General features: G+C 46.0%; 1 long non-coding RNA gene across 1 annotated transcript in view; it reads left to right on the top strand.

Annotated features, from left to right (window-relative positions):
• LOC124544695 overlaps window positions 1–19137 on the top strand; it is a 70297-nt gene that overhangs the window by 23696 nt on the left and 27464 nt on the right. The window contains exon 2 of the long non-coding RNA XR_006967556.1: window positions 10126–10156. This is a non-coding gene — a long non-coding RNA (uncharacterized LOC124544695). The remainder of the gene's footprint in view (window positions 1–10125; window positions 10157–19137) is intronic.

The following is a 19137-nucleotide window of genomic DNA, read 5'->3' as shown; positions in this document are numbered from 1 at the left end:
TTGCAATGGTTGTATCATCTGCAAACAATACAAGCTTAGCATTTGGCAGTGTAACAGATGAGATATCATTAATGTACACAAGAAAAAGCAACGGATCTAAGATGGAACCATGAGGAACACCACATGTAATTAATTCCCAATTATATGAAGACTGACTGCTTATTGCACAGATATTTCTCAGTGACACACTTTGATTTGCTGTTAGGTAAATAAGACTCAAACGTTTTTTCAGCACTGCTGGTACACCATAATATTCTAATTTACTTAAGAGAATGCTGTGACTAACACAGTCATAGATTTTGATAGGTCACAGAAAATGCCAGTACCCTCTAATTTATTGTCTAATGAATCAAGTACATTCTCACTATATGTGTAAGTAGCTTTCTCTATCTCAGAACCCTTAAGAAATCCAAATTCTGAGTAGGACAATATATTATTTGCAGTCAGAAGCTTAAGGAGACGCTTGAACGTGACGTTTTCAACTATTTTTGAAAAAGCTGGCAAAAGTGAAATTTGTCGATAGTTTGATGGTATCCCTTTATCCCCCTTCTTGTAAAGAGGCTTAACTTCATCATATTTTAGTCAGTATGGAAATGCTCCACTGATGCAACACTGTTTGCACAAATAACTTAGTACTCAACTCACATGAGCACTCTTTGATTAACATCACTGATATGTTGTCATCATCGGATGAGTTCCGATTGCAGTTGGTAAGAGCTGATGGTAGTTTTCGAGTGTGGCGCAGACCCAGCGAAGCCAAGGACCCAAGTTGTCAACTAGACACTGTGCAAACTGGTGGTGGCTCCATAACAGTGTGGGCTGTGTCTACATGGAATGGCCTGGGTCCTCTGTTCTACCTGAATCCATTATTGACTGGAAATGGTTGTTTTAGACTACTTGGAGACCATATGCAGCCGTTCACGGACCTCATGTTCCCGAACGCCGATGAAAATTTTGTGAATGACAATATGCCATATCACCGGGACACAATTATTTATTATTGGTTTGAGGAACATTATGGACAATTCGAGCGAATGATTTGGCTACCCAGAACTCCCGATATGAATCCCATCACACAATTATGGGGTAAATCGAAAGGCTAGTTCGTGCACAACATCCTGCACCGTTAACACCATAACGATTATGGACGATTATAGACACAGCATGGCTCAGTATTTGTGCAGGGGACTTCCAACGATTTGTTGAGTCCACGCCGTGTCGAGTTGCTGCACTACGCCGAGCAGTAGATGGTCCTACACAATATTAGGATATATCCCACGACTTTTGTCACCTCAGAGCAGTTGTAAATATAGTTAGTTACTTCTACTACTTTGGTCTTCAAGTACAGATAACAAGAACAATGAGTGGTTTTTGGCAGTTGCTTATTTCAGTCCCTAATCTGGAGTTGCGCTCTGACACTAGTGATGGCGTCCTCGACGAGCGTTGACCAGCAAATAAAAAGTGTAATGCCTCATCTCACAAAGGACGCAGATCCATTACAACAATAACAGCATGCTGGATTTGTTACAGACATGGCGCAAAAAAAGTTGAATCTGCCGATACCATCCCGTTTTTTCGACCCGAGCCGTCATCAAAATGGCGTCCATAATCACTCGCTGAAAGTGAATATGCATAAAACACGCACCATAACAAGAATTGTACCCATTCTCGTAACGTCCGAATCGATGATTGCGCCAGCTCAGTATTAAACTGACTCTGTACAACATAAACAAACTTCGGTCTACAGTACTGACGAGTATATTACCAGAAACTCAATTCCAAAATATTTTCTGTTACTTTCAGTCACCTTCAGTGCTTAGTACGCGACATGATATTGGATTTATTTCTCTAATCCAATTTCAAAATTTAATCAATTATGAATTTGTCACGAAGAGTTCCAATCTCGTATTTCAGTTAAATTTGTTCATACACATTCTTATTTCCACAGTCTTAAAAGATGATTGCGATCAGCAGTTTGAGTGTGTGTTGGAATCCATGTCTGCTCAAGCAATGTTTCGTTCTCATTTTTCAGGGTTTCTATACTCTACATTCCTCTGGTGTTCGATATAGTGCTGGGAAATGGTTCGAATACACTGAAGCTTCGCGTGAATGCCATGCGCTCACAACATTCCACGTAAATGTGGCAGTAGAAAACCTGTGACAGTCTATCCGAACTGTTTGCTAGCGTTCCCAAAAGAATGTTCAAACGTGTGTGAATTCCTAAGGGACAAAAGTGCTGAGCTCATCGGTCCCTAGACTTACACAGTACTTAAACTAACTTACACTAGGAACAACACACACACACACACACACACACACACACACACACACACACACACACACACACACACACACCCATGCTCGAGGGAGGAAACGAACCTCTGGCAGAAGGGGCACCGTTCCCCAACCTGTCCTGCGGTCGGAAAGTAAGAACTAACAGTCAATCTGAACACACTTTATTATAATCAAAGAAAAAACGCCTTCTTGGCATACACTAAGCTTTAAACGCAAAAACAACCGGAAAAAATACCCACAATTTTTGTGGTGACGAACCAGATACGGAAACAAGACAGCGGAACAAAATACTTACCAAAATATTTACAAAATACAACGTGATACTACAGTGCTACGGCGAGTGAATACAATGCTAGGGCCGGCGTAATTACTGGCCGGATCTGTTCCTAGCAGTTGATAAACACTGCCGGTCTGACGGTCTAGGCATGCTTATAAACCCAGGTCGGCGGAGTGCTACATGAGTCATATCAGTTCCAATTGGTGGAACTCTGCCACATGTTGTCTGGCGAAGTAGTTCCGTGTTAGTTGGGAAGTCTGTTATTGTTCTGTCCGCTGGCGATGTTTCTCTCCGCATTCCCGAAAAGAGGTCGGCAACCCATCTTGCGTGTCGGCTGTGCGGGCCGTCTAACTAATAAGGGGCCGGTAGGACTATCCTCTTACTAAGTATACAGGATGGTCCATTGATAGTGACCGGGCCAAATATCTCACGAAATAAGCGTCACACGAAAAAACTACAAAGAACGAAACTCGTCTAACTTGAAGGGGGAAACCAGATGGCACTATGGTTATCCCGCTAGATGGCGCTGCCATAGGTCAATCAGATATCAACTGCGTTTTTTTAAATAGGTACCACCATTTTTATTACATATTGGTGTAGTATGTAAAGAAATATGGATGTTTTAGTTAGGCCACTTTTTTCACTTTGTGATAGATGGTGCTGTAATAGTCATAAACGTATAAGTACGTGGTATCACGTAACATTCCGCCAGTGCGGACGGTATTTGCTTGGTGACACATTACCCGTGTTAAAATGGACCGATTACTAATTGCGGAAAAGGTCGATATCGTGTTGATGTACGGCTATTGTTATCAAAATGCCCAACGGGCGTGTACTATTTATGCTGCTCGGTGTCCTGGACGACATCATCCAAGTGTCCGGACCGTTCGCAGGTTAGTTACGTTATTTAAGGAAACAGGAAGTGTTCAGCCACATGTGAAACGTCAACCACGACCTGCAACAACTGATGATGCCCAAGTAGGTGTTTTAGCTGCTGTCGCAGATAATACGCACATCAATAGCAGACAAATTGCGCGAGAATCGGGAATCTCAAAAACGTCGGTGTTGAGAATGCTACATCAACATCGATTGCACCCGTACCATATTTCTATGCACCAGGAATTGCATGGCGACGACTTTGAACGTCGTGTACAGTTCTGCCACTGGGCACAAGAGAAATTACGGGACGATGACAGATTTTTTGCACGCGTTCTATTTAGCGACGAAGCGTCATTCACCAACAGCGTAACGTAAACCGGCACAATATGCACTATTGGGCAACGGAAAATCCACGATGGCTGCGACAAGTGGAACATCAGCGACCTTGGTGCGGCATTATGGGAGGAAGGATAATTGGCCCGCATTTTATCGATGGCAATCTAAATGGTGCAATGTATGCTGATTTCCTACGTAATATTCTACCGATGTTACTACAAGATGTTTCACTGCATGACAGAATGGCGATGTACTTCCAACATGATGGATGTCCGGCACATAGCTCGCGTGCGGTTGAAGCGGTATTGAATAGCATATTTCATGACAGGTGGATTGGTCGTCGGAGCACCATACCATGGCCCGCACGTTCACCGGATCTGACGTCCCCGTATTTCTTTCTGTGGGGAAAGTTGAAGGATATTTGATATCGTGATCCACAACAACGCCTGGCAACTTGCGTCAGCGCATTGTCAATGCATGTGGGAACATTACAGAAGGCGAACTACTCGCTGTTGAGAGGGATGGCGTTACACGTATTGCCAAATGCACTGAGGTTGACGGGCATAATTTTGAGCATTTATTGCATTAATGTGGTATTTACAGGTAATCACGCTATAACAGCACGCGTTCTCAGAAATGATAAGTTCACAAAGGTACATGTATCACATTGGAACAACCGAAATAAAATGTTCAAACGTACCTACGTTCTGTATTTTAATTTGAAAAACCTACCCGTTACCAATTGTTCGTCTAAAGTTGTGAGCCGTATGTTTGTGACTATTACAGCGCCATCTATCACAAAGCGAAAAAAGTGGTCCAACGAAAACATTTATATTTCTTTACGTACTACACCAATATGTAATACAAATGGTGGTACCTATTTAAAAAAAAACGCAGTTGATATCCGTTCGACCTATGGCAGTGCCTTCTAGCGGGCAACGATTTCGTTCTTTGTAGTTTTTTGTTTGACGCTTATTTCGTGAGATATTTGGCCCGGTCACCAGCAATGGACCACCCTGTATATCAAACGTTACTGACATTCTGATTTTGCCTGACCATCAACGAACTTTTTTTTTTTCTCTGTAAGCAGGATCGAACATACGATCACATACAGTTGTACCTGTAGCGACTTAAGGTAAATATTGAGTTACAGTGAGCCAGTAAGAGATGCTCAACATTGCCGAAAGTGCAATATACCAATGAGATCTAATTATAGTCATGTTGACATTACATGCAACTCTATTCTTGTATTGGTTACGTGCTGAGTATAATATGGAAGATAGTTTGAGACGTTATATATAAGTACATATGAGGGGTGTTCTATAGGAACTAGCCGAAATAACGCTGTGGGTATAAGTGAAGTCCTTATCGGAAAGTAATCATCAGAGGCGTGAGCCCAAATATTTCACCGCTTCACAAGCCTAAGGGTTCCATGTTCTCAGGACTCCTGTTGCTGTGACAGGAGTCCATCGTCCGAGTTGATGCGCTTCCCTTTGAGATACGTTTTAGCAAGCCAGACAGATGGAGGTCACAGGGCGACATGTCCGAACTGTAGGATGGATGCTCAAGCTGCTCCCATTTGACCTTGGGCATCGCAATTTGTGTGACCTTGGAGGCGCGCGACGCGCGTCATCGTGGAGCCGAATCACTCCCTCCGTGAGTAGCCCAGGCCGTTCGGTTTTGATGGACCTGCTTAGGCTACGGAGTGTCTCACAGTACACGTCACTGTTAATGGTTTTCCGTGCTCGAGGGATTCGGGCGTCGAAAAAGACGGTGAGTGTCACACTGCATGAGGAAGGCACATCTTTGGAGTTTTTAGGACCTCAAAGCGTCGTATGCAAATTTCAACCGGTTTGGTTGATATGACGTTCCACACCTTTTCACTTAAACTCCGCTCATATATACACTGACGGAGTAAATGCAACACCCTCAAGGACTGTATTCAGTGGCACCAGTGTCTAATATGTGGATACTGAGGCGTTGTAGTGTTAATGATTCATTTGTCGCGGTCATTGCCGATCAGATGGCGCTCAGGAAGCCCATCCGTGCACGCTCTACAGGCCGTATCTGTGCTGAATTTACAGGTATGGAGTGTTTGCAACATTCATCCTAGTGTACAACCATCTCCCGCCAGCGAGTGCTGAACAACTTGAGGCCAGCCGCTGCGGCCGAACAGTTCTAGGCGCTTGAGTCTGGAATCGCACGACCGCTACGGTCGCAGGTTCGAATCCTGCCTCGAGCATGGATGTGTGTGATGTCCTTAGGTTAATTAAGTTTAAGTAGTTCTATGTCTAGGGGACTGATGACCTCAGATGTTAAGTCCCATAGTGCTCAGATCCATTTGAACCATTTTTTGAACAACTTGAACGATTTGAACAAAGTCGCGTCGTTGGCCTGCAGGAATCAGCATGGACGTAGTGGGGGACTGCTCCACATGCTGGACACAGTGTATGGACGGCTCGTCGCTGCTTTCAACAGTTGACTCTGGAATATTCCCATACCAGGTTTTGGGCATTAGCGTAGTACAGACGCACGCCGTGTACGACGCATTGAGAGAGCAGCGGTGGCCGAGAGAACTTCGTCCAGGAAGGGAATCCGGACACATGTTGCTACTCTTGTGTCACCAAAGACCGTTGGGAACAGTATGCATGCAGGACTAAGATCATGTGTGCCTTTGCCGAGGCTACCAATGACATTATGTCGCTGCCAGATACACCTGCTCCGGTGTCGTCAAAGTATCGACTGGAGAGTAGCATCGCGCTCTGTTATCCTTAGTGATTAGACAGGGTTCTGTCTACATGCGAGACAGCGTTATATTCCGGAGTGCATTCACTGGCGACTGACAGATCCCACTGCACACCTCGTGGTGTGGGGCGCATCAGTATCAACTCACGGTTACATTTGGTGTTTCTGCAGAGTTAAGTAATCTGAACCCGCTACATTGCAAAGGTTGTTATCCCCGTACTATCGCCATTTCTTCGACAGGAAGGTGATGTGCTTTTTCAGTAGGAAAATGCACGTCTACATACGGCTGCCTCGACACAAAGTGCTCTTTGTGTTGCACAACTGCTCTGTCCAGCACGATCACCAAATCTCTCTCCAGCTGAACACGTATGAGACATGGTGAAGCGGGAACTTACCAATTCTCCAGACCTTGTAAAAACCACCGTGGACTTGCAGTAAAAGGTGCAAGATGCTTCGACAGTCTGTCGTAGGATACCGTTCGGTACCTTTATGATCGTTTTCATGCGAGAATACATACCTGTACTGCCGGCAGTAGGAGGTACACTGTGCCGTGATGCGACTGTCTGGGCACCCTTTTTGACGTGTGTGTTTCGTTTGGTCTGAATTTGTCCTACAATAACGAACTCGCTTGTCAACAAAGTGGTCTTGTCCTTCAGGATGTTGAATTTTTTATGGTACTGTAGGTTCCTAATTTAAAGCTGTATGCAAAGATACAACGCAATATTTCAGCAAGCAGGTTGTCAGAATAAGATTACTTAAGAGAACTGAACTATAAAATTCAAATCTTCATATCCACCTTTTTTTAAGCATCCTCTACCAGATCCTATTAATTTGCATCGAATATGCAGAGTTGGGCGGTAACATCTGGAGATAAGGGAAATTCTCTTATAACCAGTTCCTGTTTACTTGTACTTAATGCATGCCATTATTATGTGGTTTAGATTGGCCTCATCACGTTGATCTTAATTTTTATTCCCTGTAGATGCACAGGATAACATCTGCGTCCTAATCTCATAGGGATGATGGACGTCACATTATGCTTTCTTAGCTTCACGTAGTCAAGCCACGGTCCAGGAGAGATGCCCGATTGTATGGCCGCCAGATGTCCGTCGAGACGGTGTCGAAATACAATCTATTCGCGGGTCCGGTCAAGGTAAACAGATTCCTTGATCCTAGGTCTGAAATCAGTGTGAGGAATTGACGTTAGACGGATTTGTCCTTCTGTAATGCCCCTTTCTGTTAGGAGGTAGAGTCTTTCGTTATGGAAGATCCATGGTGTATTTTTATTCATAACAAATAGACGTCTGTGTTGTTTCTCCTAACTTCTGCAATGGTTTCCAAAAATCGAAAATATGTTGGTTCTGGAATCCTTGATGATATGTGCTAAAATAAATCTCCATACCATGACAAACAGCATCCCTAAGGCTAGTACCTCCGCTGTATAGATGGAGATTTCGGTTGGAAGTGCAGTCACCTGATACGTGCCATCTGAGCAGCTGGAGAAGGTGCACACACTCCTATTTTAGAACCCTCTGTGTATGAACAAACGAACTTTGGCCAATTGCTCTAGTTCGTAACTGATGTTCTTCCCCTTTTTTTTTATCACACTGTCTCTGTATTAAGCAAGATATTTCTAAACGAGGTGGGGTGTTACATGTCGATTTGACAGTGTTATGGGATGGCTGTATGCCCTTTCTGTCGCTAACTGTTCACTCTCCCACCCCCTCTCCAGATTCCCCTAGGGATAGAAACTGTGTACTTCATCTGTTCGTGTTTAGTGTTAGCCACACGAAAGTGTGGGAATATCTACGAAATGTTTGTGAATCGTGTAACGGAGGCGGGACGTGGATACCAACCTGGTATTCACCTAGTCAAGCTGCCCGGCACACTGCCCTCATCGTTTAACTGCTGCGCGGATTCGGTTCGGGACCGACCCGTCTCCCCCAATCCCTAAAGCGGCGTGCTAATGGGCGCCGCTGTCCGTATGGATGCTGTATCATGGAAGATATCGAAAGCAAGGTCATGTCCTGTCCTGTTGGATTACTGGTAAGAGATTCCTCCATTTCTCGTAGCTTCTTACCAGCAAGTGGAGCTCGATTAGTACTGTTCATGAGAGGTGCCTGGTTTAACCCCCAGAATTCGGACGCTGCCTCTGTAAAGTTGTGATGAAATGTCAATAGATAAATGGAGAGAAATGTACCTGACGCCATATTTCTTCGTATGTTTGATGGCATTTTGGAATCTTCCACTAAAGAACCTCTGGATGAACAGCCAGAACCCTTCATACACATTTGTTTGCTCTCCAGCCACATGGAAAAATGGTTTTTTTCAGTTTTTAGAGGCTGTGGAGCCCACCTGGAAGAAATCAAAATGTAATAATGTAATCAAATATGTTAGTTCTTTGTGTAATGGGTAATTCCTATAGCTTCCGGATGAAGCAGTATTATAAACGAGAAAAAGTCAGATCCTATTAGAAAGTAGATGCAGAGGTGGGACACGAGGAAAAAAGACTGCGAAAATTATTGGAGCAGCTATCTTACCACAGGGTAATTAAATACTGTTTGAAAAAATCTGCAAAAATATCCAATCCTCGACAAATTTTCGGAGTTTCGATGGAAATGGAAATTCGTGTGGCTAGGGCCTCCCGTCGGGTAGACCGTTCGCCTGGTGCAAGTCTTTCGAGTTGACGCCACTTCGGCGACTTGCGTGTCGATGGGGATGAAATGATGATTAGAGACAACACCCAGTCATCACGAGGCAGAGAAAATCCCTGCCCCGCCGGGAATCGAACCAGGGACCCCGTGCGCGGGAAGCGAGAACGCTACCGCAAGACCACGTGCTGCGGACTCGGAGTTTCGATGATTAACAACTAGCTTTAAATGTTTAGAAAAGTAAAATTGTGCATTTCAAAGAAGGCACAGGAACATTGTTCTTTCGCTAAAGTCAATAATAGATAAAGCAGATGGCAGAATTCGGATCACATGGGAGATACTGGGAAACTGCAATCAGAGTACAAAAGAGCCTGCTTACAAATAAATCACTTGTGTGTTCTACCTTAAGATGTTGCTCAAGTGAGTACGACCTACATCTGATACAAATAACATAAGAAATTGAAAAAATACTAAGAAGGGCTGCACGAATTGTCGCAAATTTGTTTACCTCGTTGAAGAGAGTGCCAGAAATGCTAAAGAGCCTGAACTGGCAGACAGCTGAAGATGATAATTATCCGCGAGCCTACTTATAAAATTTTGGAACCCCCCTATGTATCGTTCCCGTAGGGAGCACGATGTTACAGCGCGCACAGAGGCATTTAAGGAGTCGTTCTTCCAGCAATGCATACGCGACTGGAACGGGAAGAAAACTTAATATGTGGCACCTTGCTAAGTGTCCTCTGCCTTGCATTCCACGGTGCTCTTGCGTAGTACGTATGTAGGTGTTTATCGCTTTGTTAACTGGTATGGGAACGATGGGATGCTCATGCGAACCGTTTTCTATTAGCCATCACGATATTGTTTACATAAAGCTTTTGTTTTCTTATTGCCATTTTGGTACTTCGCATTACGCACGATAATTTTGTTTTCCTTTTGTTTCAGGAACAAGATGAAGGCGTTCTCCTGCATAAAGGTGGGTATTACACTTGGGTTCGAAAATATTAGGTACAAGTCTTCATAGAAAAACTTTCTTGTGTCAGGTCTGTATTGTTCTGGGACTGTTGTCGTTTTTAGAGCTCCGAACGTGATGGCGGCCTCTCATCTTGGATACGGGGTTATTGTGTTTCTGTGACAACATGCTGTTATCACCTTATGATAGGCAGGTAAATCATGTACGCCATCTGTTCGTGAATCACATAAATATTACACACACATTTTCCTATTTGATCGTTCGTGAATTGTGTGTGCTGATATGGAGGAGAAGAAAGTGTACGGGGCACTACATAAAAGCCACATCGAGAGTGGCCGGAATACCAGACTTACGGCTGTTAACAGGGCGCGCGGATCCGACTGAGGGTTTCGAAGGCAGGAAAAAGGAAGATTAGTGTTTAAAGTCCCATCGACGACGAGTCATTGCAGGCGAAGCACAAGTTCGAGTAAGGGCACGACGGGGAAGCAAATCAGTCGTGTCCTTTTCGTAGGAACCATCGTGGAATTTGCTTTCTGCGATTTAGGAAGAAATATGAATATACACTCATGTTCAGAAAAAAAACTGGACGCTTTGAACATTAGAGATAGGACGTCCATACTCACAGGACATGTACATTTGTATGTTCTGCAAAAATTATTAGCGTTCGAACCACGTCGGTCGGCGGTTCAAGATCGTCATTGATATCGCAGCGCCGGCCTGAGTGGCCGAGCGGTTCTAGAACCGCGGGCTGCTATGGTCGCAGGTTCGAATCCTGCCTCGGGCATGGATGTGTGTGATGTCCTTAGGTTAGTTAGGTTTAAGTAGTTGTAAGTTCTAGGGGACTGCTGACCTCAGATGTTAAGTCTCATAGTGCTCATAGTCATTTGAACTATTTTTATATCGCAGCCCAACACCACTTAACCGTAAAATGTGCCTGCGGCTCTCGTTGTCACTATAAACCGAAGGTGAGGGATCAGTGTGACTTGAGCAGACGTGTAGGATGGCTCGCAGACGTATACGCGAACCGTACTGTCAAATCAATGTGTTTGAAAGAGGGCGCTTATTGCCGTATGAGAATGTGATGCATTCATCCGGGAAATTGCTGCTCGGTCGGGACGAGGTGTTTTGGCAGTGCAACGGGTGTGTGCAGAATGCTTCATGGAAGGCCGTAGAACACAACGAGATGTGTCAGGACGCTTCAACCACACCATCCCCCGAGAAGATCGACACCTCATCTGGATGGCATTGCATAGCAGATCTGCGTCGTCTTCGGCTCTGGCGCAACTGTGGAACAGTGTAACACATCGTACACTATCAGGGGTGACAATCCATCGCCGTAAAAGACGGCGTGCGTAACGTGCGCGTCGTCCACTTCTGCGCCTACTTTTGATGAATCTGCAGAAACATGCCAAACGGCAATGGGGTATGGAACGACACCGCTGGCGACAGAAATGGTATCAGTGTTTAGACAGGGGGAGCGCCATCACAGCGACCGCATTCGCACAAGACATACAACCTTATGGTGTGGAGCGCTACTGGGTACAACCACAAACCACCTTTGGTGCGTGTACCGGGCACTGTGAGAAGTGTGACCTACGTGAATAACGTCCTGCAACCCGTAGCCATGCCCATTGTGCACAACACCCTAGACACCATTTTTCAGCAAGAAAATGCACGACCACATGTTGCTGGACGAACACGCGCCTTCTTGGCGTCACAGGATGTCCACTTTTGACCCTGACTCGCCAGATCGAAAAGTGTGGGGTATGGTAAAACGACGGATGCAGCGCTGTGACCCAATGTCAACCACCACAGATGAACTTTGGAACCAGGAAGCATGGATGGCTCTACCGCAGGACGCCATTAGCACGTTATACGTGTTATACGTGTCGATGCCATCACGCATGGAACAAGTTATTATGGCCCACGGGGGACCCTGTGCCTACTAGGCATTTTTTTTTTTTTTTTTTTTTTTTTTTTTTTTTTTTTTTTTTTTTTTTTTTTTTTTTTTGGAACACGAGTGTGTATGCGTATGAGTAGTGTCTGCTCCGTTAGACATGGCTCATAGGATTGACACCACACGTGATGACACGACTGGCGTATACACTCTATATGAAATAGAGGAATGGGAAGAAAAGGTTCAAAATGGCTCTGAGCACTATGGGACTTAACATCGATGGTCATCAGTCCCCTAGAACTTAGAACTACTTAAATCTAACTAACCTAAGGACAGCACACAACACCCAGCCATCACGAGGCAGAGAAAATCCCTGACCCCGCCGGGAATCGAACCCGGGAACCCGGGCGTGGGAAGCGAGAACGCTACCGCACGACCACGAGATGCGGGCAGGGAAGAAAAGGGAAGGAGTGGATGGGAAACTAGGCCACTGACGAAATACAACAGCGAAAGTTGAAAACTTGTGCCGGAGTGGGACTAGAACCCGGATTTACAGCTTCTTTGAGCGGTTGCCTTAATCACTTTTTTTATTTTTGGGAAGGGGAACTCGGAAAGAAAAGAAAGATGTCATCCAGAAGCAGGATCGTTTGGAAGTGGGTCGAGGAAGGGGGGGGGGGGAGGGAGGGAGGGAGGGGAGAGTGGGCAGGGATCGTCTCTCGAGGCGTGGCCACAGTGTCTTCCGCACTGAATGGTAGAAGGAGAGGCAATGGAGTCCGGGAAGACAATAACAAATTAAATGCTCTGCAGAAGCAGGAATTTCATTTTATTCTATTTGTATTATTTTATTTAGTCATTATTTTTATTTGGTTACTTTGTTTTTTTATGTTTCTTTATTTTCTATGGAAAAGGGAGGTCCGTCCGCCGATTAAAAGAAAATAAACATTCACTACACTAATAGTTGCAACTAGGCTCCTTGCATTGCCTGATCGACCTAGCATGTCTTCTCGTATCTTTTGTTGTGTCACCGTTGTACATTCTAAAGTAATCTGCATTACAACATCTTCATCGTGTCTCGCCGTCAATGATCCACCTACGCGGCGGATTGTGTAATGCCTTACAGAGTTCGAAAGATATTGTCTACATTTGGCGTTTCTATCGCACAGTGCCGTTCCCGCATAGAGTTACAGAAATCAAGTACATCCTTTGGGCCATTACTGAACCAGTAATGGACTGCATCCATGTGATAGCATTCGTCCTGGTCCTAGGATCGCACGTTTCATCCGGACGAAGAAGAGTTTGAGCGGTGACATGTACTGAGGTTACCCGCAGTAGAAAGGCCAAAATTTGTTTGACGAAGTACCAGGCCGCCGTTGCCTCTCCGCAGCTAAGACGGTGTTCGTCCGTGTCATTTACATTACATTGCACCCAGGTGGTGAATTCCACCATGCGGATTTTGTGTGGACGTTTCTGTGCGATCTGTTTCCTATTGATTGTCACATACCAAGTGGAGTGGACGTTAGAGTTATGGCTCCGTGGACTGTTCTCCATACGGCACGCAATCGCATGCTGGGGTGTTTCGTTGCCACCACATTCGGTTGTCGTCTTCGATGCAGGGCGCAGTAGATTTCCTTATCGTCGCCCAGTGTGGAGCCAGGAAAGGGTTGCATATGTAACTCAGTTCCAAATTAAACCACCCAAGGCAGAAGAACGGTGCCAGCAAGTTTTGTTACGACACCAGGGACTCGAAGAAGGCCGGTGCTAAAGCTTCCAGCAGTAAGCTCGTGAGGCTGGTGGGGCAGCGATGCCATAAACGTGAATGTGAACTAACGAACAAGGTCATTGCTCTATCAAACATTCAAATGGCTCTGAGCACTATGGGACTTAACTTCTGAGGTCATCAATCCCCTAGAACTTGCTGTTGTTGTTGTGGTCTTCAGTCCTGAGACTGGTTTGATGTAGCTCTCCATGCTACTCTATCCTGTGCAAGCTGCTTCATCTCCCAGTACCTACTGCAGCCTACGTCCTTCTGAATCTGCTTCGTGTATTCATCTCGGTTTCCCTCTACGATTTTTACCCTCCACGCTGCCCTCCAGTACTAAATTGGTGATCCCTTGATGCCTCAGAACATGTCCTACCAACCGATCCCTTCTTCTAGTCAAGTTGTGCCACAAACTCCTCTTCTCCCCAGTTATCTTCAATATCTCCTCATTAGTTATGTGATCTACCCATCTAATCTTCAGCATTCTTCTGTAGCACCACATTTCGAAAGCGTCTTGTCTAAACTATTTATCGTCCATGTTTCACTCCATACAAATACTTTCAGAGACAACTTCCTGACACTTAAATCTATACTCGATGTTAACAAATTTCTCTTCTTCGGAAATGCTTTCCTTGCCATTGCCCGTCTATATCCTCTCTACTTCCACCATCATCAGTTATTTTGCTCCCCAAATAGCAAAACTCCTTTACTACTTTAAGTGTCTCATTTCCTAATCTAATTCCCTCAGCATCACCCGACTTAATTCGATTACATTCCATTGTCCTCGTTTTGCTTTTGTTGATGTTCATCTTATACCCTCCTTTCAAGACACTGTCCATTCCGTTCAACTGCTCTTCCAAGTCCTTTGCTGTCTCTGACACAATTACAATGTGATCGGCGAACCTCAAAGTTTTTATTTATTCTCCATGGATTTTAATACCTACTCCGTACTTTTCTTTTGTTTCCTTTACTGCTTCCTCAATATACAGATTGAATAGCATCGGGGAGAGGCTACAACCCTGTCTCACGCCCTTCCTAACCATTGCTTCCCTTTACTTTAACCTAACTAACCTAAGGACATCACAGACATCCACGCCCGAGGCAGGATTCGAACCTGCTACCGTAGCGGTCGCGCGGTTCCAGACTGTAGCGCCTAGAACCGCTCGGTCACTCCGGCCAGCATTGCTCTATCGTAAACGTTTACTAATCCTAGTCCTCCCACGTCCTTGGGGACTGTGAGAGATTCTTATCGAACTTTGGAAAGCATTCCTGTGCTAGCAGAGTAGCAGAGAGTCGTTATAATGCTGCGGGCCATTTGGTTCGTAATTGGAAGTGAGTGTGCGACGTGTGGGATTCGCAACTCTAGTTAGACATTGGCATACTGTGTCCTTTGGAGGGTATTCAAACACTGCATGTGGTGATCTGCTACCCCTGCCCTAATCTAGCGCAAGAAGCGCCTGTAGTTACGTCGTACGGCGTGTGAAGTTCGTGAAGCCTAAACCCAAGCATCTCATCTGGTCGACGACACGTGAGGGAGTGACACTATCGGTTGTCAATCCCGTCCCGATTCGCACGGCTGCTGACTTTTCAACGTTAATGCGGCTACCTGAGGCTGCCCCGTATCTCGCGATCCATTCCATGGCGATCCTCATGTCGCATATACTGTGCATTGCAAAGTGCAGTATCGAGCTTTATCCCAGTCATTCTATATCGTAAGCTGCATAACAATGGTTCTAATGCCAATGCGTATAATATTATTGATAATGGGCAGAATCTAGATGACCGCTGTTAAACGATCATTAGCGAGGACCCTTGATTGCGTAGTAGGCGCATCACCACTTCGAGAAAGCGGTCTAGGTATTGCATGCTCTAGAGAACTGCAGTCGAGAATGAGTGGTCAACTCGGTCATATGCTTGAGTAAAGTCGTGCCAACGTATCTGGTATGCACTGAACCTTTGCCAGTGGGGGAGCCCCCCCCCCCCCCCCCCAATGGTGCTTGATCCTCCGATATTACATTCTGTATTGCAGTCCTGAGGCGTTTAGCCATTAACTTAGTGAAAATTTTCGTGTCACTATTCAGCAGCGTCAAACGTAGGCAATGGTGGGTATGGAACCCACGATTCGGCTTATGAACAGGCATCATCAGTCTTCCTAACAAGTTTAGGGGGAAGTGGCACAGCAGGAGACATCGGTTTTTGGGATATATCTGTCCAGCACGGAACCAACAGCTGCTTAAAGGCCCTATAAGAGTCCGAAGGGAGGACGTCGATCACAGCCTCTTGTTGGCTGCGTCTTCTGACACGTCTCCAATCAAGTCCGCTCCCAATGTCTGTGGTATGGGTGCATGGATCAACTCTGATGCGTCCGTAACGACTGCTGGATCCAGGTTCCATGCCGAATATAGTCGAGCCTTGGCTGTTTCCCATTGTTCGTTGAGATGTCTATCATCCTCTGTGTCAATAACATGGACCAGCGCCCGTCCCCACCCCTTTGCGATCCATGAGTGTATGTTAAACCGAAAGTCGTTCTGTGCGCAAGCAGTCTTGCGCTCATGCACATACTGTAACTCCTTCCAAATGGAGGTGCGTGAGAGAAATGATCTTTGCTTTGCCAGGGTTGACTGATGCCTGCCTGTCCAGCGACGGCGACTGTTCTGAATAATCTCTGAGCATGGTAAAGTCCATTGTGCGTCCGCACCATGCAGCTGCTTCTCTACCGCGTGTCATGAAGATTTGCCTAAGGGCCGGTTTTGCACGGACAATCCACCATTTTAGGGCTGAGTGGTAAAGACAGCGACGGCGGACACACTTATTCCATATTTCTTTCACAGCTACACGACAGATTGGGGACGACAAGTGGGTGGTGTTGACCTTCCATGGACTCTGCTTCGCCATACCCTGAGGGGTCTGAGGAGTCTGGCACAGATGTAGACTAAGTAATCCGAGAAAATTGCTGCCCGTAGTTCTGCTTCACACTCGCCCCCTGCAATGAGCGAGTCACATAAATCTGATCGAGTTGGCTGAACGAGTTACTGGTGAAATGAGTGTTGCCGTATCTGTCGCCATGGATGTGGCGCCAAGTGCCCACCAGATGAAGATTGCGGATGTATATGGCACGCTAAGCTCATATTAAGTGCCGCAGGAGGTGCTTGTGTGCAATTGGGAGTCCCTGCCAATCACCAGATCGTCTAGCCGACCCTGGCAGAGCAGTGCGACGTCCTCTGCAAAAAATCTGCGGTGTTCCAGTCATTGCCGACCGCTTTGGCCGAGCGATCCTGGGCGCTTCAGTCCGGAACCGAGCTGCTGCTATGGTCGGTCGCAGGTTCGAATCCTGCCTCTGGCATGCATGTGTGCGATGTCCTTAGGTTAGTTAAGTTTAAGTAGTTCTAAGTCTAGGGGACTGATGACCTCAGATATTAAGTCCCATAGTGCTTAGAGCCATTTTATTTTTTGTTCCAGCAATAGACATGCATCGGAAGGGGCATAAATATTGATAAGTCGGACTCTGTTCACCGTAGCGGTAGTCTCCCGCACATTGTGGAGATACCGAACGTGATCGGCGACTAAGCCCTCTCTAAGTAGGGCAAAGTGTGGGGGATATTAATTGTGTAACCGAAGAGGTTAGGAAAGCTGGCTATGTGAACCTCTTTCAGGAGAGCGCTGTTGATATCAGCAACATTAACCATGTTTTGCAACACAGAGAATTTATGTCGCGTTCAGGTAGTGTTGAGGCTGATTGTCTGCAAGTCGAAAAGCTTGTTGTCTTTGTCTCACAAGTCAGTTGGTGTCGTCATGGACGACGGTAGAACTGGATACCGTCGCTAAACGCTGCTGACTCACTGGTCGCCGGATCGGTAAGGGCACAGTATAACCCTTATCTTCCTCTCTCTTTGTCTCTTTTCTATTGTCGCGTCACGTCCAACGTCACCTGCCCATGATTCGTAGGTTTCCAGCTGCTGTTGTACAGGTTCCAAATGTCGAATCCCGTACTTCTTTCTTAAGGGCAGCTGATGGAGAGTCACCTTCCCTTGGCGCCGTAGTCAGCAGGTCGAGAGGAGACGAGGACACCGCGAGGAGCATGAAAGGTGTGAGGTCTTCCCGCCCCCGCGGCGACCTCGTCGTCTGTGCCCTCTGCAACGCCATCACTTTCCTATTCCGTCGTGCGGAGGAAGCAATCCCCGGAAGAGGCGCGCCATCGCGTTTTATGTTTCCGAGTTGATCGTGAAACGTCCCCTTTGAACAATTATACAGGACTGTGCGTAATCTGACACACAATATTTTTAGCGCAACGCAATCTGACTTTCAAAAATCTCTGCAAAAGAATGGCCCTGACTAACATTAACCGATGCATTTCACAAATCGCTTACCTCACAAAAATCTTGGTTACTCGAACTACTGCAATACAGCGAGCGCCACTACTGCCAGCTAAATAAAAGATTCAAACTACGGAAGGCACTAACTACTGATAGGGATAGTTAGCAAATGAAAGATATTAATAGAGAACAAACAATGTATTTACCTTAATAGTCCTAATATATATAACAGTTCATGACAAATTACAAAACTCCGCCATCTCTCTCCCCACATCCACCACTGCTGGCGGCTCACCTCCAACTGCGCAACGTTACGCGCTGTTCACATCCAGCTGCCGCTGCCCAACACTACAATGGCAGACAACAATGCAAACTAGACACAGACTGCACACAGCACAGCCAGTGATTTTTATACAGAGGTGGCGTTACCAATAAAAAAACCTAAACAGCCTACTTACAATCGTTACTTATAGACATGAGTTTCCGTGTCGGAGTGTGGATACTGACCGGTCGCCGTCGCTCTCTCGGTTGTTGACGTCTATCTTTTCTTGAAGTTCACCCGTCGAGGTGGTTGTGGGTGTAGCAATGTTGTTTTCGCTTGGGGTGGCGTCGTGATCTTGGTCGCGTCCTCATTGGGGCGGCAGGACGTCAGCACCCGCAGATGATCGGTGGTTTCTTCTTCCATGGGGGACGTCTTCGCCATTTCGACGTAGTTCAAGGGGAGGATTGTCGCCTCCGCCCGCCGGTGGCACCATGCTCCAATCGGTGTTCGTGTCAGCCGATCTGACCTGGCCTTCCTAGCCGCAGCCAGAACACGCGCATGGCTGGCCATCGCCCACTACTATCGGTTGATGATGATGGTGGTTATGATTATGGTTCGCGGTTATCAGCCCCCGTACACATTTTTACTGTCCAGTGCCGCCATGTTCCCGAATGACGATGAAATGATGAGGACAACACAAACACCCAGAATCCTCGGGTGGAGAAGATACCAGACCCGGCCAGTAGTCGAAAC

This window comes from Schistocerca americana, chromosome 8 (assembly GCF_021461395.2).
Source record: "Schistocerca americana isolate TAMUIC-IGC-003095 chromosome 8, iqSchAmer2.1, whole genome shotgun sequence".
NCBI classification, from domain to species: Eukaryota; Metazoa; Arthropoda; class Insecta; order Orthoptera; family Acrididae; genus Schistocerca; species Schistocerca americana.
This window is presented reverse-complemented; position numbering and strand designations above follow the sequence as displayed.